The following is a 25,343-nucleotide window of genomic DNA, read 5'->3' on the forward strand; positions in this document are numbered from 1 at the left end:
GAAAGAAAAATAGAGTAACGTAAAAAACGAAAATATGGGCCAGGCGCAGTGGCTCACACCTGTAATCCCAGCACTTTGGGAGGCCAAGACAGGAGGACTGCTGGAGCCTAGGAGATCAAGACCAGCCTAGGCAACAAAGTGAGACCCCATCTCTACAGTAAATTAAAAAATTAACCAGGTGTGGTGGCACATGCCTGTAGTCCCAGCTACGCAGGAGGCTGAAGCTGCAGGTTTGCTTAAGCCAGGGAAGTCAAGGCTGCAGGGAGCTGTGGTCACAGCATTGCTCTCTAGCCTGAGCAACAGGGCAAGACTCTGTCTCAAAAAAGCAAAACAAAACAAAACAAAACAAAACCAGAGAGAGAAAAGAAAAGAAAATATTCCCCTCCATAAAGGGAAAGTAAGTCAAAGTTTAAACCTAACCACATATAAACAGCCCATGGTCCACAGCATCCCCTGTGGGGTAAGATTTGGGCTTGAGTCCTTAGTATCAAGCAGCAAGAACTACAGAAAGGCAGTTTAACAGCCTTCTTAAAGTGCCATAGGACACCTTCACTGGAGCTTCAGAAATTCTAAATATAGAATTCAAGAGCAGCAAACACTAATATCAGGATTTAGTTTGGCCCAGAGTAACCCTGTAAAGAAGGTGAAGTTGATCTTTAATGCCTCTACAGATCATCTTTCAGCATCTCCCTTTCCTCCCCTAAGACATTTGGTGCTCATGTTCTCTTTCTCCCTCTCCTTTATTCCAAACCTTTCAGCTCTATATTACTTTGAAGTGATCACTTAAATTGATTTGCAGTAGAGTATTAATGATGAATTGAATTTAATCTGGTAGTTCTCCAAGAATTCCAAGAGGTTTTTACAGAATAAGCCCTTAGCTCAAAAGACTGTGTTTCTAATAGCAGAATACCTAGCATCAACAGTTGGCTAGTAGAGATAGATTTGAGGGTTCTTTAAACACATAACACACACAATTATTACTTTTCATTTATGTCTAGGACTTAGTCCAAGCTTTTTTAGTTATGTGTCCTTTCAGATAATGATTTTTAACTATTAGAAGAAAGGGCAACACAAAGAAAACCCTGATTTAGTTTTTTCCCACCATAGTATTATGACATTTTTTGTAGTAAATTTGGAAATTAAAATAATTTTACATGCACAGCCTTATATGTATCATTAATATGTTACTATACTTGCTTTGTCACATATCTACATATCTATCCATCCCTTTACCCAATAATCCATCTTTTTATCGATTTCAAAGCAAATTGCAGGCATCAGCATTCCTCTCTAAATACTTCCCTGACTTGATTTTCCTCTTAGATTGTCTGCATGTCAGGACAAAGCAAAGAAGAATTCAGCAACTGCTGCTTAAAAACTCATTCACTACTTTAGAAATCGAGACAAAGTGAAAGACATGGATGGAATGAATTCAGCCCCTCCTCCTATTGTTTCTCTAGCAAGAAGGTGACCAAAGCTATAAATATTTGTTTCCTGAAAACTAAAGTCCTGACTTGTCATCTTCATAGTGAAAAGAATCTCAAACGTGTTAGTTCTTATGAGCCCACATGCTATAGTTAAACCAGCTCTCAATTGTTTATTTTAAATAATCAAATTGTTTTGTTTGTGTCTTTGTGTTTGTAGGTAAGTGTTTGAAGCTATAAATCGTATCTTGAACTAAGTTCAAAATTTGAGTCAAACCAACACAGGTTGTCTGATTGCATTCCTGACCCACATGGATATCCCTTGTGTATAAAACAAGTTGCCCCATCTTGATCCTTTCCAATTTGTGATCTCCCTGACAGGACACCAGCCATGGGGGTTGTGGCTTCTCCACAAACCATCTCTTGACAAGTTCAGTCCCAGTGGTCTCTCATGGCCACCTGGCATAACTCTACTTACAGCCACACAGTCAAACATTTAATTGTTTAATTATTTTGCATAGAATGATCCTGTCTGTCTCCCAGAATCTAAGCTCTAGGAGGGAGTGAGTGAGGAGGGTAGAAAGCGTGTCTTCTGAGTTTTCTTCTACATTCAGTGCTCGAGGGCTGGGCACAGTACGAGGCACACACCTAAGACTTTGCAGGTCTTAAAGTCTTTTTACAGAAATGTTCTCACTTAAACTTGATGTATAGTAGGCTGCTTGGCCTACTTGCTTCCAAAAAGCTGGCTCTGGGTTCTTTGAAAGTGTTTCTCCCGGGATACGTGATCGTGGCAGTTAATATCAGCCAGAATACTTTTCTGACAAGTCCCCAGGCAATCATCACGAGCAGGGACTTAGAGGCAGGGCTTTTCTGTGTCAGAGCCAGAATTCAGAAAGGCTCTGCTTTTCTTGGTTAAAAGAGAGCCAGGATTTTTTTTCTTTTCAGCACCCGTTTGTGCTGACCTCTTTTTCTGGCTTCTCAGTAAAAGGAATAAGGACTCAGGAAGCACTGGGGGGAAAACGGTTGTTTAGCTGGAGAGAGGGCTTAGGCAAGGCTAACACTGTGGGCTGGAAAAGCCACCAACGAGCTTCCATTTTTCTTTCTTATTGTTCTAAAAGCCCAGGTTACTGTCCAGCCCTGAGTCATCTCATAGTACATGGAAATATATCTATTAAGTACATTGAGTTAAACTGTTCTCTCAAGGAAGCCCTGCCAGGGAGTTAGCAGGGACATAGGGTGCCCAAACATTGGGACAATTCATTAACCAGCACCCTAATAACCTAAATTATTCATGTCAGCTTGGACCCCAGAAGGGTCCATTCTCTTCTGAGAATGGGGCCCATGGCAATGTGCTGATCCTTACATGTGACATCATGTGGGTGTTTAGCTAAATAATAAATACATTGATATGCTTAAAAAATAAAAACTGATTCAGGCAATAGGTGAATGTATCTTTCTTTCTTCTAAATTTCTCTAGATAACGTTCTTTGTCATTCTGAATTTTATATGATAGAAAACCATCTACAGGTCTACATTGGAAATACTGAAAATAATTTTATTGAAATCTGATAATGAGTGAAAACTACTGGATCTCATGGCTCATTCCTGACCTGAGCTGGATTTAATTCCAGAACCGAGGAAGGCTATGAAGTGATCCTCTTTTCATTATCCTTATTTTTTACTGTAATTTTGTAGTGGTTTCAGTGAGGAACAGAACCACAGAAATCCTTAGGGGCTTATCATCTAAGTTGGATATAGAAACAGAAAAGTAAGGCACCCAACAAGAAGCCAATTTTCTAAAGAAAAGGGAGTCCCAGAGTTTCTACTTTTATAATTCTTCCTTCCTCTGTCATTCTACAATATCATTGTCTTCAACATTTTTTAGAACAGTCTGCCCAGATATAATCTGGAAAACAAAGAAGCATGGAGAACAAACTTTTCCAGAAGAAACAGAAGTGCACTGGGGGGCACAGGTGGAGCAGCTTTGCTGTGATCTTGGCAAGAAAGCACTTGGGATCCTTAGGGGCCACTCAATCCTCCCCTCCATACCCTAACATGGTGGCCTTGGATTCCCAGCAAAGCCTCTGTGCTATGGCACCTGGAGGTTGAAGATGTTATAGTCTCACCAATGCACAACAATTTAGCAGTCTCTCATTGTGAGGTATCACCCGGAGTTCTTTGTCTCACAACCAAGAGAATTAAGGAGCGTGGACACAAAGGGTGAGGTTGGAACGAAAGTTTCATAAGTGAAAGAAGAAAGCTCTCCACCACAGCAATAGAGCCCAGAAGAAGGTTGCTGCTTTTACAGTTCAATGTAAAGGCTTTTACAAGAAACTGTTGAGGACTGGGTGTCTCATTTGCATAAGGCACAGATTTCTGGTAGCTCCACCCTGTCATTCTAGTGCACATGTGGGCCCTTAGCTTGAGTTACTCCATACTGCTTTGTTCCCTTTACTGAGCATGTGCTAGAGGACAGGATTTTTCCATTGCGGGCATGTCTGGGCAAGTCACCTGTGTAGCCTTTCTTATCTGTGCAGCTGTGGGCATATCTTAGGTAAGCCCCCCACCCTGTGCAAGTTCCCTTATCTGTGCCTGCAGCTTGAGTTTTCAGGCTGTTCTTTTGTTTGAAAGAATTAAACTGAGGACTCACCCTAACTCCCTTCTTGACCAGTTTCTTTCTTTCTCCTCTCTCAGAGAGATCCCAGTAGCAGCCAGATTGGGACCCCTGCCTCCCATAAGATGTTTACATACTGCAGCCAGCCCTATGGGAGCCAGGAAGGCCTGCAGAACTAGATCCTGCTCAGTTGAAGTAGGACGAGGGCTTAATTACACACCCTCCCCCCATTAAGTCCTGATTTCCACACATGAGGCTGCTATTAGGCCCACAGTCTATTTAAGAATGCTCCCAGGGCAGATTAAAGAAAATCAGTCTGAGCCTCTTAGGAGGGAGCATCTCATCTCTACTAGAGGAGGAAGCAGTACATGGTGAACAAAGCCAACAGAGCAGCTAGAACCAGAGAAGGCAGGGCTTAAACCCTGGTTTAATAAGGACAAGATGGCTGAGTGCAGTGGCTCACGCCTATTACCCCAGCACTTTAGGAGGCTGAGGCGGAAGGATCACATGAATCCAGGAGTTTGAGACCAGCCTGGGCAACATAGTGAGACCTCATCTCTACAAAAAGTAAAAATTAGCTGGGCGTGGTGGCTCACACTGTAGTCCCAGCTACTTGGGAGGCTGAGGTGGAGGATCACCTGAGCCCGGGAGGTGGAGACTGCAGTGAGCTGTGAGCATGCCACCATACCCTATCTTGGGTGACAGAGTGAGACCTTGTCTCACAAAAAAATATATATTATATATATATTTTTCATTTATATGTATATATATGTGTGTATATATGTATATATGTGTATATGTGTATATATACGTATATATGTGTATATATACGTATATATGTGTATATATGTATATATGTGTGTATATATACATATATATATGAAAGAAGGCATGTGATGAGCATTCTGCTTCCTGCTTCTATATAATTTTTATATGTGTGTGTATACATAAATATATATATATATATATATATATATATATATATATATATAAGATGGGATTGTCCTGCAGCTAGTAACAGAAAATCCACTATATCTATAGTTCGTTTACTTAAGAAAATCTTGAGCTAGGCAGTCCCAGGTCCCCTTTTGGTCACAAAATGGTTGCCATAACTCCAGGCATCCTAACCTAACAAAGCCGTTTCCAAAAGCAGGAAGCAGAATGCTCATCACATGCCTTTTTTTTAAATTAACTATAATAGTAACTAACATTTTCTCAGCATTTACTGTATGTCAGGTGCTATCCTGAGCACTTTGTAGGTTTTAATTCTACAGCCGATTAAAAAAAACAAAGCACAAAAAGCAGAATTAACTTTCTCAGTATGACACAGGCAAGAAGTGATAGAACTGGGACTTAAACTCTGGCAGTTCAGCTCCAGAGCCCTTACGGTGTCAAACCACCTCTCCATTAGGGAAGAAGAGGTTTCCCAGAAGCACCTCAATACACCTTACCTTATGTGTCATTGTTTAGACCTGGGTCACATGACTGCCTGGCAGCAAGGGAGGCTGAGAGAATACAAGTAACTGCCTATTTCAACCTTAAGGAAGATGGGGGCTGTGAAGGTCAGTTGAATAACCAACCGGTAGTGTCCACTATGGTTACAAAAGTAGCAATGGGCTTTGTTACAGGGGAAAGGTCTGGTACACTAAGGACCCTTAGGTGAAAGGCCGAGGTCACTGGGCTATTTGGCTCACTGCCATTGAGAGAAAAGCCAAGATTCCACTGACAACCAGCTAGAAGTGGTGAAAATGCCAGCAGCCTCACAGTCTTATCTTCCATGCAGTCACTGGAGTATCTGTGCATAAGCAGTTTTTACTAAATTATTCATCCTGATTTAATGGGGAGGAAATCAGATGCAACAGGTATGGTTCTTTGTGCTTGTTGAATGGCTTTAAAACAAGCTTTCAGATACTGGTTGCCATAGGGGAAGGCAGCAGGAGGACAAATCAGCTGTATTTTAAGCTAATTACCAAAATGTTGCAATACCTGTCAAATAGGGACATTTTGTTCCAGTGTCAGTGTTTGTGGAATAAAACACTGGGAAGGAAGGAGGAGTATTACGTAGGCAATTTGTTCTACATACGCTCAAAAAAAGCCTCTCAGATACCTGACACAGTTACATTCCAAGTGTTATTGTACCTGCTTATAAACTTGGGTAGAATCTCATTTTATAAGCTTGAAGAGACTTCCAAATTGCTACATTTAGATCCAAAGCTCATTAAACTTGAAGCCTATTGCTATAATATACTAAAACATACTGTATTGTTTCCTGGGCTTAAAATTCCTTGCACAAAGCAAATGTTAGGTGTACAATTCATTTGCAAATGACATGTTGGGGGATGGAGGAAGAGGTGGGCACCAAAGGATGTGCTTGGCTTGTTCCAACACATTAAAGCCAGAGAAAGTAAATGATGCTGCATCCTTTTGCAATGACTGTATTTCAATGCAACACAATATTTTAATAAAATATGACAGACTTTTCAAATGTTAGGTGGTTATGTCAGAGGCATGTGAACCAGAGCAACTCCATCTTAAACAGGAAGTGGGTAAAATGAGGCTGAAATCTACTGGGCTGCATTCCCAAATGGTTGAGGCATTCTAAGTCACAGGATGAGATAGGAGGTCAGCACAAAATTCAGGTCATAAAGACCTTGTTGATACCTTCGCCCACTTTTTGATGGGGTTGTTTGTTTTTTTCTTGTAAATTTGTTTGAGTTCATTGTAGATTCTGGATATTAGCCCTTTGTCAGATGAGTAGGTTGCGAAAATTTTCTCCCATTTTGTGAGTTGCCTTTTCACTCTGATGGTAGTTTCTTTTGCTGTGCAGAAGCTCTTTAGTTTAATTAGATCCCATTTGTCAATTTTGGCTTTTGTTGCCATTAAAATAGGTTGCAATAAAGGAGCCAGCCAAAACCCACCAAAACACAAATGGCAATGAGGGTGACCTCTGGTCATCCGCACTGCTACACTCCCACCAGAGCCATGACAGTTTACAAATGCCATGGCAACATCAAGAAGTTACCCTATATGGTCCAAAAAGGGGAGGCATGAATAACCCACCCCTTGCTTAGCAGATCTTCAAGAAATAGTCCTAAAAATGGGCAACCAGCAGCCCTCAGGACTTCTCTGTCTAGGAGTAGCCATTCTTTCATTCCTTTACTTTCTTAATAAACTTGCCTTCACTTTGCACTGTGGACTTACCCTGAATTCCTTCTTGTGGGAGATCCAAGAACCCTCTCTTGGGGTCTGGATTGGGACCCCTTTCCTATAACAGTTATGTTTTGCAGTTTTATAAATTGCAAGGTTGTTCATTTTTGCCCCAATTTTTCTTTCTCTTTTTTGGTCATTATAATAGTACTAACAGCTAAGGAATGCTATAAAATGAGCAGGGTTTTGAACTGCCGTTGTCTATTCAGAAAATAATTAAAGGTACACTGAAGACAGTTTGTAATGAGAAGACACTGAGAACTCACAAAGCAAACCTATCCAGCTCTGTTTTCTCTCCCAGGCCCTAGTGAGCTATCACCTCCACTGTCACTAATTTCCCTGAGCCTCGGTTTTCTCATCTACAAAATAGGAATCCATGATCCTATGGACTCCATGATCGCTGAAGCTTGTGATCTCCAGGACCTTTGAAGTTCTGAAGTTCTAACGTTCAATGATGCTACACACTCTGAGTCAGGATTTAACAAAATTTCCAAATTTTACTGACATGCTTTTCTGTATGCTGCTAAGAATGTTTAACAAAGAGATAAAACACTATATAATAAGAAAAATATCTTCATTCAAAAAATAGACTATGAAAAGGATAAACGCTTTGTGTGACCAGGATCTTTTTTCTTCATACTGTTTCCTGTATCCTCACTGACAAATAATGCTAATATGTGAAACGCTCTCAAGGCATGGAAATAGCCTTGTTCAGTTGGATGTTAAAATGACATTTTCCATGCATTATGCGTTATGAATGGAAGGTTAATGAAATTGTGCATGTCTCAGTTTTCACTCTGCAGGTTATTTTGCAATAGGGACGAGACTGTCCTACCTTTAATTTCGTGTTTTATTAAATTAAATGCATTTCAAAGAAAGGGCCATTTTATTCCACTGTTCTGTCTTTTTTTCACTAGCAAGATGGCATGCTAAATGCTTTTTCCTGTTGATTCTTTTAAAAGTCTGTGGTTTCCAGTGAATTTGATATAAGCACACACTTTCGACATAGAAGAAATAACTATGAATTTATTTGAGTCAGAAGTCCTTAAAACTGAGACAGGAGCTTCCATTTGGACTTTAAACATATCCCTTAACTCAATAGTTCTCACCTAGAGGGCTGTTCCCACTGGGTGGGACAACATTTGATCTGTATGATGGTCCCATGCATTGTATGGTATGAGCATCCCTGGCTCCCACCCACTAAATAATTGCGACAACCATCATTGTGACAACCATCCCAGCTCCGCACACATTTCCAAATGCCAGCTTCTCTGAAAGAGTCCAAATTGGGAGAGTCCCTCTGGAGAAAAGAGGCCCAGGAATAAGAAGTTGTTTTTCAAAAGCCTGAAGAGACTCTGTGTGTATGTGGAGAAATGTGGCTTCGAACATTCCAGCCCACGTCTCCAATTAATGCATCTTCACAACGTCATTGCTCCCTGGATGATGACACTTATATGAAGAGAAAAATCATAAGAGAGGACATTTGAAAATCACCTGGTTTATAGCAAATCAAATGCTTCTCCTGGACCTAGGAATGGGACCTCTTGTTACTTTATGGAAAATGTAGACTAGTTTCTCTTTCGTACTCTGTAGAATAGATTAAGTGTGGTTGACCATAAAATGATTCTTCGGAAGTAAAGATCCTGCATAGGAAACACACACAGGAGAATGAGTGGATTTTGTTTTCATATTCCAGATCCCTCTGTGGCAGCAGGGTTTTGAATTCCAATAAAATTTAACATCCAGGTATTGGGGGCTAAAGAAGACAGATGTGCTCTTGAGCCCTGGCAGTGTAAAGGACGAATAAGTCATGTTCTCTGCCTTTGAGGCTCACAGTTGTGCCTGGGAGACGGACACTTGGATAACCAGGATATAAAATAATCAACACCACCAATGGGGTCTGTTTATGGGGTATGGGGATCTGGTGAAGGGACACGTGATTTCATCCAGCCATAGGGGTGTGTCGGGGGAGGGGGAGGCGGAGACTGGCAGATCAGGGAAAGCTTCTGAGAGAAGGTATCGATTGAGTTGGGTGTTAAAGGATAGATGGGCATTTACCAAGGGGTGATGGGGTAGGGAATAGCATTCCAACCAGAGAACAGCATATGTGTGATCACAAAAGTGTGAAAGAGAATGGAGAAAATTCAGTGTGGTGGGACATTGGTGGAAGGGTAGTGCAGAGAAGGGTAGAAAATGAGTAAGGGCAGCAGGCTCAGAAGTCAGGGCTTTATATTATACCTAGAAGGGAACCAATTCAGAGTTTTAAGTAAGAAAGTAAAATAACCAGACTTACATGGGGATAAGAACTCTGGTAGAAGTGTGGAAGTTGGGTAGATGCAGACAAACTTTTTTTCTTTTTTTTTGAGACAGAGTATCGCTCTGTAGCCCAGGCTGGAGTGCAGTGGCGCGATCTGGGCTCACTGCAACTTCCACCTCCCGGGTTCAAGTGATTCTCCTGCCTCAGCCTCCCAAGTAGCTGGGATTACAGGCACGCACCATCATGCCCGGCTAATTTTTTGTATTTTTAGTAGAGATGGAATTTCACCGTATTGGTCAGGCTGGTCTTGAACTCCTGACCTCATGATCTGCCCGCCTCAGCCTCTCAAAGTGCTGGGATTACAGGCATGAGCCACCGTGCCCAGCCCAATGCAGACAAACTTTAGCCAGGGATACCAGTTAAGTGACAGTGACTTGCATACTTCATTTTTTTTTCTTTTTTCAGATGGGGTAAGAAGGTATATACTTCACTTTTAAGCACTCTTTCTAAGAAGATTTAGGAAACCAAGAAAATCCATGGCAAATTGAAGGCTGATAATAAATTTGAAGATTTTCACCAGTGAAATGTTTAATGATTTACCTTGTTATTTATATTGTGAGTGTCGGCTCTAAGCACTGTTCCTTTCTCAACAAGGAGGCACTGAAGCATTTTCTTACACCATGTCACGATGTTTGTATGCTATATCCCCACTATGGTAGTCACAGCTTGTTGAGTCAGATTTACACCCGGAAGAAAAGTAACCATTGATATCCTGGGTGGACTGGCTCTGGGTTCTGACCAACGACAGGTGCCCTTTATTGTATAAGGTCTGTCTAACAAATCCTTTCACAGTGTCTGAGCATAAGACATCAACAGAGACTCGCAGAAAACACAATGGCAAAGAAGCCAAGATGCACAAAGAGAAAAGCTCATAGAAGCTGTGAATGAGAAGAAACCTGGAGATGCTGAGAAAAGCAGAGAGGCCAGTCAGAAGCAGCAGGAAAGAAAGATGCTGAGCCGGAGAAGAGCTGAGTCCTGTGGGTGGGGCAGCCAATGTCCTCTGGACAGGTGCTCCTGAGCTTCCAGGACTATTGTCCCACAATTAGAGCCCTTCATGTCACCTATGCAGTGTTCTGATGCCAATAAGCTGGCTGTTTGGCTGCTTAGATTTGTTTTTCCTGCTCTTATTTTCTGTGTCTCTAAAAAAACCAAATTCAAATTAACTGAGATAACTTGTGTAGTCTCTTGCAAACCGAAGGAAACTGACACATCTCACCGAGTGAGATAACAGCATTGCTTCATAGTTAATAATGAAAACAGACCAAGCACAGTGTCTCTTGCCTATAATCCTAGCACTTTGGGAGGCCAAGGCGGGAGGATCACTTGAAGCCAAGAGTTCAAGACCAGTCTGGGCAACATAGCAAGACCCCCTTCTCTACAAAAAATTTTTTTAAAAAATTAGCCAGATGTGGTGGTGTGTGTCTATAGTCCCAGCTTCTTAGGAGACTGAGGCAGGAGGATCACTTGAGCCCAGGAGTTCATGGGTGCAGTGAGCTATGATTACCCCATTGCACTCCAGCCTGGGTGACAGAGTGAGACCTCATCTCTAATAATAATAATAATAAACAGCTACCATTTACTAAGCGCTCATTATGTGCCAGGTACTGTGACAAGAGTCGTATGTACACGATCTCATTTAAACCCCATGACAACATTGTGAGACAGATTCTTCCATTATCATCATTTTACATATGAGGAGAGGGGGTCAGAGAAGTGAAATAATGTGCCCACATTCACAGGGCTAGTCAATGGCATACTGGGGTCTGAATCCAGGTCCACCAGGCTCTAGAACTGGCATTTCTGACAAATGTACCTGGCAGAGATGGCTAGATGCTCCCCTACAGTGGTGCTTCACCTTCCACAGAACACAGTTGTTGCTGGGAAGTCTCTACCTAGCTGGTCACTACATTTCCCAACCCTCCTTGCTTCCAGGGGGAGCCATGTGACTAGTTTTTGCCAGTGGGATATGCGTTTTGGTTTTGAGTGTCACCTGTGGGCTGAAAATGCTTCCTCCACAACTTCCTCTTTTGCCAGCTCAATGCCGAGACCACAAGGCTCCAGGGAACAACAGAAGCACATTGTGGAAAAGCCCAGGTCTCTGAGTCACAACAGAAGAAAACTGCTGAACAAGGGCACCTGGATTGTATTATCACATGAGCTAGAAATAAACTGGAATTTGGGGGTCTATTTGTTTCCGCAGTTTAACTAATACAGCTACACTGCCTCCCTTTCTTGCCTTGGGGGCTGAGAGCAGTAAAACAGGCTTACAGCTCGAAGCTCTGGGGCTCTGGTAGGTTACTCAATGAGTTGCTGAAACATTGTGGAAACTACCTCAGCTTGCACTGTTTTCCCAAACCAAGAGTAGCTCCCTGTTTTTATTGAGCATAACAGAAAAACCAGGCATCATAAACACAGAGTATGTTTGTAAACACATTATACTCATGCCTTCCCCAAATCCTTGAAAACTCACGAGAAAAAAATCAACAGAGCACTGAGTGTCGTAGCACCTCTCATCTGTTAGAAGCCTCCTCCATTCTAGTCCGATTTATATTTAGACGTTATTTCCTATTTTACACCCCCGCCTGCCGAATCGCAGCCACCTTTGGTGTGAAACATGGCACCTGCTTAATGGGCGCACAAGAGATGACACAGCTGTTTTCAATAGTAAGCGAAAGAGTAACACACCTGGGAAAAGGCAGAATGACTGGAAAGGAGAAAAGCTGGGAATTTGGAAAGTTTGCCTATACTGCCACGTTGCTCATTTGTGGCCTATGTCAATGATGTGGGCAACTGGGATTGATCCTACCAGGACTCTCAAAGGACACAGAGTGCGTCTCAGAGTTATCTGCCTGCAGAAGAGGAGAAAACATTACCCATTAACTTTCATCCTCTTTTGGCCAAGGGTTGCCCTGTAGGGTGTTAAGACCCTTCTACTTCCAGGTTGCACATTCCTGAAGGCCGGCCAGTAGGTATATTATGCTCAGGTGTCAAAGAGGCCCCCATTAACCAAAAAAAGGATATGAGGTGGGTCAGCACTAGTGTCTGATACAGGCCTCAATGCTGGAAAATGCAGGTGAGATTTAAATTACCTTCTAATGCTGACATACAATGTCACTGCCCACACACCACTCCTCACCTAGCTGGGTAAAGACACAGGCTTGGGAAATGGGAGCTTTGCCTCTAGTTTTGGAATTTCTGCTGCTGGTTACTTGACTTAAGCAAACCATTTAATATCTGGGCATCTTACCTCTAAAATAGGGACATTAGGCTAATTCATTATTTCCCAAAATATGTTCAATGGTACACTAATGTTACAGAATGTTAATTAACAGGTATACCTGGGAAGAAGGGGTTTTGTGGCCAAATAACATGGGTATATGGAGCTAAAAATAAGTTATACCAATTTCTTCCCTGAAGGATATCTCAGTCTTCTTAATATATAACTGCACAAAATCCTTTATTTGAGAAACATCTCACAGAAGTAGGTTGTTTTTTATGTTAATATTTATTGAGCACATACTATTTGCCAGGCATCATGCTAAGAACATTTCATGTACTAGTTTTTTCATTTATGTATTTTAAAAATATTTGTTAAACTCTGCTATGTACACCACATTGTTCCTGGCACTGGAGATACCTCCATGAAAAAGGTAAAATTCCTGATTTTTACCTTGAGGGTGAGGTAGAGGGAAGACAGACAATAAACAAGTAAATACATAAACAAAAAATTGGCATACATTATCTTATTCTCACAACAACTAGAAAGACAGGGACTGTTTTATCATGCTTATTTATAAATAATGAAACTAAGGATTAGAGAGGGTACCTTATTTAAAAATCAGGGAGGTGGAAATGCCAGAGCTAGGACAATATCTGCATTAAAGTCTACTTCACAAATGTTTTTGACATCGTGTTCATGGAACTGGATTAATCGGTATCCTGGGTCCATTGCATACCTTGTCATTGATCCATCTAAAGCTAATGCCCATAACCAATATGGTTTCAATCACTCTGATCTATGTCTCTTCCACCATCCTGAAGGCTAGTACTCTGCATAAAACCAGTTTGAGAAACAATGCCCTAGAGAGTCTGGAGAAAGGACCTCTGGGTCTAATAGGACAAGCAGTCGCAAAAGATTTCAACCACACACAGGGTGGACAATCGGAACTCAAATGATTGAGAGGTGATGGAGTTGCAAAGTACTGCATAATGTCTTGTAAATTATGCCTGTCAACAATTCTGAATAGTCTTACATTATTATTGTCTTCTTACCATAACAATTAAATTTTTTCTATAAACAGTAAATGATGTTTGTGGAAGTTCTTGCAACTTTAATAGTCTAAAGAGTGACTTGTCAGTGATAAGCTGATTTTAAAAGTGTATACTTTATCTTGATGTCTCCCTTTGAAGAATATAAAAAATCCAGGGCCCAATTTTGATGATCCTTTGGTCTGTGTTATCACTATCAGAAATAATAAAGTAGGGAAAGGAGGATTATACTTCCTGCATATGGCCTATTGAAATGGTCAGGATTGTTGAACGTTAGAAAGAACAAAATATCCTTTGAAGGTATAAACCATTTGTATGTAGATAAGCTTTCATAAATGCTTTGTTATATTTTAGCATTGAAAGACTCCCTTAAAACTCAATCTAGATCTAATTTGACTTTAAAACTTCCCAACCAGAAGGAACTTGGGAGTGTTATAGTTTATGTAATGTTCTCTCTTCTCTCGCACAGAAGAGAGAAACATTACATACACACACACACACACACACACACATCATTATTTTTCTTCCACTTCTACTGACTGAGTTTTGGCTGGGTCATATTCTTTAGGCATGCATTAGGGAAATGAATGGGAAATGAAAAAAAAAAAGAGCAAGAGAGTCAATGTATTGATCATCCACCAGAGACCATGTGTTTTTAAATATATCATCTTGTTTAATAGAGCTGAGGCAGGAATCACGTATCTATGATTTCTGACTGTGAAACAGTGAAGCTGACTTAGAATGTGTTAGAGGCCTTGCTGAGAGAATGTCAAAAGTCAACATTTTTATGACTTGCTACTAGCCCCTAATGCAAGCCTCAAAAACTAGTTCCCTGCTTCCCTACAAGAAAATATTGAAATCTGTGTCCATCTATTTTTTAAAAACATAGGTTCCATCAAACACAGAGTAAGTATACAATATTCAAGTAGACGATCAATGGAAATGCATCCCCTGTTCTAAATAGAGCATAACAGAAAGCTAATTGCCGATTATTGCAAAAGAAAATAGCAAGGTATATGGATAGTGAAATAGAAAAACACATTACAAAGCAAAGGCCATCTCATTTAGTCTTTGAAATTATTGATTCAGGATTTCCAGGCCCTGGTTAAGAGGGAGTAAGCATCAATATCTTACTTCTCATCTGAAACAAGGAGAAGACCATTTGCTACCTCTACAAAAATTCTTTGGATACTCACCCAAGCCAGAAAGAAGGGGACAAACCCTTGCAAAGGAAACATTTATCCTACTAGAATAAAATCAGAATTAGTCCCAGCACATTGAGAGACCAAGACAGGAGGATCATTTGAGACCAAGAGTTTAATACTAGCCTGGGAAACAGAGCAAGACCCCACCTCTACAAAAAAAAAAAAAAATTAAAAATTAGCCAGATGTGGTGTCACATGCCCAGAGTCCTAGCTACTTGGAAGGCTGAGGCAGAAGGATCCCTTGAGCCCAGGTTTGAGGCTGCAGTGAACTATGATCATGCCACTGCATGCTAGCCTGGGTGACATAGCGAGACCCTGTCTCTAAGACAACAATGACAACAACAACAACAAACAAACAATAAAATTAGAATGAGAACCATTTTCCAGCCATGACTGGGATAATAGAGATCTGATATTCTCTGTTTTAAAGGAGATTTTGTCCAACTAGGCCTCCTAGGCTTTGATCCTTTCTACCTCGTTGCCACTAAGCTTAGACCTCCCCAGGGTAAGATACCTACTTCTAGTCTGAAACAACCAACATTTTCATCAGGATAACACAAACATTACACTTCCCACTCTAAAAGTCTCCCTTGTTCATTAAAAGGAACTAAAGGAACTACCTGTGATAGTTACAGGTGGCTAATTTTTCCCTTCATTAGTTCATGAAACATACATTGAGTAGCTGCCATGTCTCTGCTAGGCCTTCCTTGGGAATACCAAAGTGAATTAATCCTTATCCTCACAGAGTTTCAGTTTAGAGTGAGCAATAGATACAATCATAGGAAACCAGAGCCTGGTAGTTAATGGGGGGAAGTCTGGGAACCCAGAGCGGGAGATGCCTAAGAAGACCTTAGGAAGTCGGTGATAGCTACTACAAGTTACCGAGCAACAATGAGTTGTGAAAAGACGATTTGGAATGGAGTAAAATTATCCCCTTTATGCATGTTGTTCTCTTGGTGTCCAAGTGCACAGAAACCCCTTTTAGAAGCCTACCAGATTTTTTTCGCTGAATACCACCACCCTGTCCTGTGGTGAGCTGGATGGCTCTAGCCCGAGGACCTTTTGGTGGCCCCTTGCTTACCTTCACTTAGTCTTACAGGTCACATTGGTGGCGTGCTGCTCTGACTCCTTTTCCAGGCTTGTTACAAAGCAGTGCTGGGCACAGGTCCAGTTGAAAAGCATGGCCTTCACTGTTGTCTTAACCAAAACACATCAGCTTTGTCTCTTTTATTATGCCAGGAGCCTGCACTGATCAAATATAACATTTTTGTCCTTCCTTTCATTTTCCAATGCTGTCATTCTTTTGCTACTTGGTTACCTACTTATTCAGAAGAAACAGTTTTTATCCATGATGGCAGGAGTGGTGGTATAAAATAAGCTGATTGCAAAAGATTTATCTAAGGGAGTCATATAAAAGCATTTAATATTAATGCAACAAAAATTGAGTCTATTATGTGCCAAGTATAGGCAATTTAAATTTGGGATACATAATTTAACATATATGCAAATAAATGAATGGATGGATGGATGAAAGAAGAGTCAGATAAGGTAAGTGCCTCAGCCCTATAGAATCTCACCAAAAGGAAAATAATTCCCGCCCCTCTTGGGATATATGCCATAACTACAGTTGCCATGTTGTCTACATCAAGACTGCCAAGTACTGGCATGCTTATGTGGATGAGCTGACAGGATATTTGAAAGTGAAGTTGCCAGAGAGCTAGGTCTGAAGTTCATTCTATCTGTAACACAAGACAAAACAAAATCTTAAAAGAACAAATTAATTCTGACCAGGAAAAGAGTGATGTCTTTACAAAAGAGTTGCTGCCGTGTGGGTTGTCTCTGAAGAGTGAGCAGGATTATTCCATCGAACCAAGAAGGGCAGAGCATTGAGACAAACACTGAGCAAGGGCATGGAGCTCAAAACACCTGTTACCCAGTGGACTAGAGGTTTCGGGGGTGTGCCTGAGGCACTGGGAGCCAAAGCTCGAGAGAGGGATTAGGGCTGTTCTGAAGGAGTTTTTGCTCTGTGGAAAATGAGGAGCCATAGGTGAAGTGGTGCTTTATACCTAAATGGGAAGGACGGTGAGGAAGCTTAACAATGCATGTTGAGCTCCAGAAGGCCAAAAACCAGGTCTTCTAGTTCAATTGTGGAAGTGAACATTAGAGCTGCAAGGAAGCCTAGATGTGATCTAGTGTCGAGTCCAATGCCCCTCATCTCCAAATGAGAAAACTTAATAATTTAAATGACTCACCTAACTACTTAAATGACCTACATATTACTCAGTGATAAAACCATATTCCTGCCTTTGCCACTCACTATCTCTGTGGCTTTAGGCAAATCACTTAACCTCTCCAAGTCTTAGTTTTCTCATCCATGAGATGAAAGGCTATTTTGATAATTCTGTGATAATGTATGTAAAGTGCTTAGTCTGACAAATGTCTGACAGATATCTGCAAATGTCTGACAGAAAGAAAATGAATATTAACAAATACTATTAACAGCAAAAATAATAACTACAATATTATTGAAGTTCCCTGATTCTGTCCAATGCTCTTTTATGTATACTGGTAGTGCCCAAACCTAGCTGAACGTCTGAGTCACGTGGAATGTTATAAATTTCCTGGCCTACCCCAGACCAACTGAATCTGAATCTTGACATGGTTGGGGAATCCGAACTTTTAGAAAGCTCCCTAGATGGTCCTAACAATAAGAACAATAATTAGAAACAACTGTCCATATTTACTACCGTTCGAACTTTATTTTCTTAGTCTTTGAATGAAAACATGAAATTGATCCAGTGGTTAGTCCTTTAAATGTAGAAGTAGGTACAGAACTGGAGGGTGGAGGGAGAGGTATTTTACATAATGCTGCCATCCCAGGAGGTTAGAAACACACATATCTATGCTCAAAAGAAAGGGAGGTTTGGATGGCAATATTGGGAAATGGGATATTTATCATTGGTAGAAATGATTAATTATGCCCAATTATATGTACTTTTCCACATAAATTTGCATGCTTCTTAATATAACATATGCAAATACATCTCTAATAGCATGACTTGTTTGCCAATGTTGAGTGCTAACTGTAAATAATTTCTATTTTCTGTAGTGTTTAGGAAACTTCAATATGGCACTTGCTGGCAGACAGTTCCTGTCTTCTGGATTTAGCAAAATATTAAATAATCATTACAAAAATATTTTTCATTTACCACTAACAAAAGCAGTCTAGACAACAATTTGTGGTTGCCTATAGAAACAGAGGATAGGTAAGACAGAAAAAAATTTAACTCAATGGAAATTTTTTAAAACATTGCCTTCGGTTTCCATTTTATTTTCCCCTACGAATTTTTGGCTAATGCAGAGTAAAACAGATCATTAGAAGTTTCACCCCTCACTCTTTTTTTTGTTTTTTTGAGACAGAGCCTTGCTCTGTCACCCAGGCTGGAGTGCAGTGGTGCCATCTCAGTTCACTGCAATCTCCGCCTCCCAGGTTCAAATAATTCTCCTGACTCAGCCTCCTGAGTAGCTGGGATTACAGGCACGCACCACCATGCTCGGCTAATTTTTGTATTTTTGGTAGGGACGGGGTTTCACCATGTTGGCCAGGCTGGTCTCGAACTCCTGACCTCAAGTGATCCACCTACTTCAGCCTCCCACAAGTGATCCATCCGCCTCAACCTTCCAACGTACTGAGATTACAGGCGTGAGCCACCGCACCTGGCTTCACCCCTTCTTTTAAAATTCTCTTTACCTTTTCTGGGGATGTCATCAACAGCCAAAAAAAAAAATAATAATAAGACAGTAGAAGGTCTAAGACAGAGAAAATAACTAGGGACACAAGTAGACAGTGCCTGGAAATACTGATCTCTGAATATCCACCTGTTGATGTCCCTTGTTCTCTCTCAATCTGTAGAAGAATGTAAGAAACTCTTCTTTGACATGCAGATTCCTAGGATCCACCTAGGAATCTCTAGAGAGTTTCTAATACAGTATATCTAGGGGTGGACCAAGGAATCTGCACTAATAACAATCCCCTTCACTCCCCCAAACAACCCTATGATTTTTTTATAAATGGCCCTCAGGATATACTTTGAGAAACACTCCCCTGGTTAATGTAGAGCCTTGAAACTCAGTGTGGTTCCTGGGTCAGCAGCATCAACATCAACATCACCTGAGGGTTTTGTTAGGCCTGTAGAATTTTAGCACCCACCCCAGGCCTGTCAATCAGAATCTGCATTCATAGGCACCTTCAACTTTAAAAAGTGCTGGTCTAGAGGAGGCATCTTCTTCCCTCTTTGCATCCTTGAACATATCAGTTTTCCCCACAGCATTCTCCTCTTAAATAGCCCAGGATTGCTTAGGTCAACGGTTCTCAAGGTGGTCCCCAGATCTACTGGGTCAGAAACTCTTGGGGGAGGACCCAGCAATGTGTGTTCTAGCAAGCCCTCCAGTCCAGGTGATTCTGATGAATGCTCAAGTGTGAGAACCACGGGCACAATAAATACTATTGGTCTGCATTTAAAAATGAAGTTCACCAGGATACTCAGTATATTCTGGTGTGAATAACAAATAGGCCAATGTCCCCAGATGTAGAACAAATCACACGAACTCTTGCTTCATATCGTCAACCCCCCAGAATCAGTTGATCCTACAATATCTCTATCTACTGCTTCACTGAAGAGGATGCCTTGTCAAATGAAAGTGTAAGAGGCAATCATCTCTTGTAGTAATTAATGAAATGCCAGGATCTGAGAGCAACCGGGCATATGTGCTACATAATTGTGTCGGGGATGAGTAGCTCAGGCTGTTGAGTTTTCAAATGAAAAATAACTTCCTGATCCAAATATCTGTGAGGTTATAAGTTAGTATGCTTCACTCACTGGAGACTGACCTGACTGGAACATCATGAGTGAAAACTCCAAGTTTGGATGCTGCTGCTCAGAAGAGAGACCCTGAGCATGAACAGAAGGCACAATGTGGTGAAATGTCGGGGAAAATATGACCGGCCCTCTGAGCAAATCAGTTTCAGCTGAGTACATCCATCTTCTTTTCACTGTTTCTTGGATTTCCCAATAGAATATTACACTCAACTCCCAACCTAACACTAACTAACTCTACATTAGAAGTTTTAATTATCTCTCTGCACCTCTTTCCACATCATCTGTCTTGGGCTCTCTCTGCTTCTCTATCTCTCACCCTTGTCTCTGTGTCTATTTCTCTCTATCTCTTCATCACAGTCTATGTCCTCTGAATCGATTTCTTCCTCCTTCCCTATTCCAATCTCTTTAATGAAAAGATCCAACATACCTCCCAGGGGATGGGGGTGGTCAGGAGGATTTCAAAAGGGACAAAAGCAAAGAGGCTGCCAGTAAGTTTTTGTTGTACTGTTGATTATTTTTTCTGATGCTGGAGAGTTCTGTGTTATCCAGCTATTTGTCTCTTTTTTAAAATTTGCGCGTGTTTGCCATAGATTATTATCATGCTATTTCTCGATGGAACTGGAGTACTAGTTTGTCAAAATGTCAGCATAAAGACCAAAAGTCAAGCAAATTTGCTGCAATAAGGAAAGACTATAAATTTGCTGTCAGTTAAGAAATCCCCTCTAATTCAAAGTGCAAGCCCAGCTGAAAGCATTTTTTAGTAATTGTGACGGAATGAGTGTGAAGTTAGCTCAGTGTGTGTGCACTTTGATCTTGTGCCTTGTTAAATTTCTCAGTTTTAATAATTGGGGCCATTATTTATGCCATGATTCCAGAAGCTATCAGGGAATACCTAAAATATTAAATCAGGTTCATATTGCTAATTTCATTTGTTGAAACTCACATCTATCCCCCTTTTATTCTTTTGGAACGTAAATAATGATGTACCCTGGAATAATTTTCTTCTTCAAGTCTTAATTATAGTTTGGTTGAAAAACTCAACCATTTAACATTGAAAATATTTGGCAAATACGCTTAAGAAAAATTTTATGAAAATTCTTATCGTAATGTCTTTGATATAAGCACAAAGAGATGACGCACATGGAGAAAGACCTCTACCTCCTTAGAATGTTAAGTCTTTTTGCAGTAGACTGTGATTCCATACAACAATGGAATCACAGAAGAAAAAAAAGGATTTCCTCAAATCTAATTATCAAAAAGCAATTTATCTTGCTTGAGTATCTCAATCAATGTATCCCTGAAGCCACTTTCTCACTTCACCCTCCTGTCTGGTATATGGATTTTTTTGTATGTGTTATCATTTGGTGAAACCTCTTAGCATATGGTGGGGGAAAAATGCTGTTTTGCTAATTTTATGTTTTATATTTTAATGACCTACTTATCTGCAGCAGCTTTAGTGGAGTGCTTTAAGCTTGGTCTGATTTTTTTTTTTTTTTTTTTTGTGAGTCCTTTACTCAGTGGCAGTGACTCAGCTGGGATACAGCCAAGATGTTTACATGATGGGATTGTGGGGTGGGGGGGGCGGGGGTATGCAGCAGCCTCAGCTTTTGCTGCTTTTGCAGAGAGCTTACAAATTGTAGACACTCAGAATAAGTGGTATCATTAGTGGGCATAAAATGCCCTAAGGGTATGGGAGTGATTTAGAACTCTGGGATTCAGCAAAGAGAGAAACTAGGGGCTCTGGTGTCAGAGGGAACTGGATCCAGAAGTAGCACTGAATTGTGACCTTGGGTAAATCACTTGACCTTGATTCTTCACCTCTAAAATAAGGTGAATATATTTTATTGAAATGCTGCAAGTTACCAGGGCAGTATTTGCTAAGCACTTGGAAATCTTTTCACTTTAAGAGAATTATTTTAGGTTAGGTTTTGCAAAAGATTATTTAACATAGGTAGCTTCCCATCTAAAATTCTGTATGAATTGTGTGTGTCATAGAGGACTTCAGCTCCTAACTGAAGGGGTCATTGACAGAATAATTATTGCGTTATCCTAAAAAGGAAAGATGGGCTTGGCTTTTTGGAAATTTGATCCTTCAAGACCAAAGTTAAAATTGGGTGAATGATTTAATCAATCAGTAACTTGTAGCCTAGGTCAAAAGATCATGCCCACATTAGGTTTTCCATCAAATGTGAAACCCCTTGGTGAATCAATAAAACAAAACACAAGTACTCAACAAAGTTCCTCCTATGTAATCATTGGGTTGTGCACTGCTGGGTTTCCAGAGCTTTAGCTATAGTTCTTGCCCTTGTTTACATTTTAGACAAGCACTCAATAGAACTTTCTATAGCGAAGGAAATGCTCAATAGTGGTGCTATCCAATATAGCTGACACTAGCCGTGGGAGCATTTGAACTGTGGCTAGCGTAACTGAGAAAGTGATTTGTTTGTTTGGTTTTTTTTTTTTTTTTTTAGACGGAGTCTTGCTCTGTCACCTAGGCTGGAGTGCAGTGGTGCCATGTCGGCTCACTGCAACCCCTGCCTCCCAAATTCCAGCGATTCTCCTGCCTCAGCCTCCTGAGTAGCTAGGATTACAGGTGCCCACCCCATGCCTGGCTAATTTTTGTATTTATAGTAGAGCTGGGGTTTCACCATGTTGGCCAGGCTGACCTCAGGTGATCTGCCCACCTCGGCCTCCCAAAGTACTGGGATCAGCCACCGTGCACAGCAAGAAAGTACATTTTTAATTTCATTTCATTTTAATCAATTTAAGTTTAAATAACTACATGAGGCTACAAACTACTTTATTGGATGACCATTTTAATCAAAGACAAAATTAATGCCGATGAAACTATTTGTGACCACTTAGAAGTATACGAAGCAATGTTGTTTTGGATGGAGGAAAACTTGAACTGAGCCTTGCAGGCTAGGGTAAGACAGAAGGTGAAAAAGAGAAGGGAGGATGTTCTGGGCTGAGGGAATAATACACCAGTGATCCTGAGGCAAGAAGAGCCTGGTGCTGTTACTGAACAGTTAAGAAATCACCTTGATGGAAGCTGAAGGTCCTTGCTACACCCAAAGAAGAAGACTTGGGGCTGGGGTGTGGAATTAACGACAACACTTATTATGTACCAGGCACTTCACATATATAATTTAATCCTCCTAACCAACTGATGAAGTAGTTACTACTATTATCCTTATTTTATTCTCAGGAAACAGACTCAGAGAAGATAAGTAATTTCCCCAAGACCCCACTACTAAAGGGAGCCAAGCTTTAGAATCCAGGCAGCTTTCCTCCAGATGCTGTGCTCCTTAACCACCTCACCTCACTACAGTGGTTGAGAATTTAGACTCTGAAATTATCCAGCTTCTGTCTCTATTAGCTTGTGACCATGGGCATCTATAAACTGAGGACAGAAAAACTACAACATTTAAGGTTGCTGTGTTAGAGATGTATAAGATATTGCACGTAGAACACCTAGCAGTGCCTAGCACATGTAAGGGCTCAGTAAATCTTTGCCTAATCTTATTAGTATGTCAGAAATAGACTCAAATGGCAGCAAAGAAATTAGGGGTTGCTTGAAAAGGCATTTGGCAACAGTTGCAGCTTCTTGAACTCATGGACTGATATGTTGAAATCATTGTAAAGGATAAAGGACAGGAGGGAAAAAGGGGAGGGAAACTGGTATCCAAGAGTCTCCAAGAGGCAGTTGCCGTCTTCATTAGGTCTGGAGGCTCACATTCAATATACGAAAGGAATGCAACTTTATTTTCCCCATAGAAACGAAAATAATACCTATTGATTGGGAATCATTTTTAAATTCCAGAAAAGGACAAGGAAGAAAATTAAAATCATGAGTAATACCATCTCTAAGAGATAATCACCATCAGTATTTTGATATATATCCTTTTATGTTTGTATCTGCGTGTGCTAATTCACTTTTTAAGTTTACTGTATTTACTTACAGTAAAATTCACACTTTTGGGGTACCATTCTATGAGTTAGGCAAACACATATATGCTGTCATATAAGCACCAGCACAATCAAGATACAGAACAGTTCTATCACCCTTAAAACATTCCTTTTGCTGCCTTTGTAGTCAAGCCCTGCTCTTATTCCTACTTTCAGCCCCCTGGTGACCAACCAATCTATTTTCTGTTCCTAAAACTTTGCCTTTTCTGGGATGTCACATAAGTGGAATTATACAGGATGTAGCCCTTTGAGTCTGGCTTATTTCACTTAGCATAAGGCATTTGAGATCCATCCATATTATTGCACATATGAGTAGTTCATTTCTTTTTATCGCTGAGTAATATTTCATTGTATACATGTTCCACAGCTTGTTTCCATTTGCCAGTTGAAGAACATTTGCGTTGTCTCCAGTATTTAGCAATTATGAATAAAGCCACTACAACAATCAAGTAAAGGTTTTGTGTGGAAATAAGTTTTCATTTCTCTTGAGTAATAGGAATATGGTTGCTGGATCATATGTTAAGTACATGTTTAATGTCAAACTGTTTTTCAGAGCAGCTTTACCATTTATATCCCACCAGCAAGTATAGAGTTTCAGTTGTTCCACACCCTGACCAGCACTCACTATAATCATTTTTTAAAAAACAATTCTAATAGGTATGAAGGAATATAATATGGTAGTTTTAACTGCATTTCCCCCAATAACTAATATCATTGAACATCTTTAGATGTGTTCATTTATCTTCAGACAAAATTGTAGTATTTCCAATCTATATGCATTTATTTTTTTTCTTACCTTATTGAATTGGCTAGGACCTTCAGTATAACGTTGAATAGAAGTGGTGAGAGTCTTTATCTGGTTTCTGTTCTTGGGGGAAAAGCACTTAGTCTTTTACCATTCAATATGATGTTAGCTGTAGGGTTTTTTGTAAACACCCTTTATTAATCAATAAAGGTTAAGTAATTTCCCTTTGCTTTCTAGTTTGCTGAGAGTATTATGAATGGACGCAGAATTTTCTCAAATGCTTTTGTATGAATATTGAGATGATCATGTGATTTTTCTTCTTTAGTCTGTTGATATGGCAAATTATATTAATTAATTTTTCAATGTTAAACCAGGCTTGCATTCCCAGGATAAATCCCACTTAGCCATGATATATTATCCTTCTATATGTTGCTGTATTTGACTTGTATATATGTGTATTTTTTCAAACCAAAAACCGAATGGTACTGTATATACTGATTTGTAATCTCTTTTTGAAAAATCATATTTTTTAATCTAAAAGAAATTCATAGTTGTAAGAAAAGTTCTTTCTGATTATGCCAGTAGATTTATTTCTTCCCTGTGCTTTCTTATAATAGGGGATTAGATAGTTACTATGCATATTTTGGTTCAAGTTCATTAAATTCAAAAACTGGGATGAGAAATTTTCAACCCCCACACACCAACTCTTCTAA

Source organism: Pan troglodytes, chromosome 15, assembly GCF_028858775.2.
Source record: "Pan troglodytes isolate AG18354 chromosome 15, NHGRI_mPanTro3-v2.0_pri, whole genome shotgun sequence".
Classification (NCBI taxonomy): domain Eukaryota; kingdom Metazoa; phylum Chordata; class Mammalia; order Primates; family Hominidae; genus Pan; species Pan troglodytes.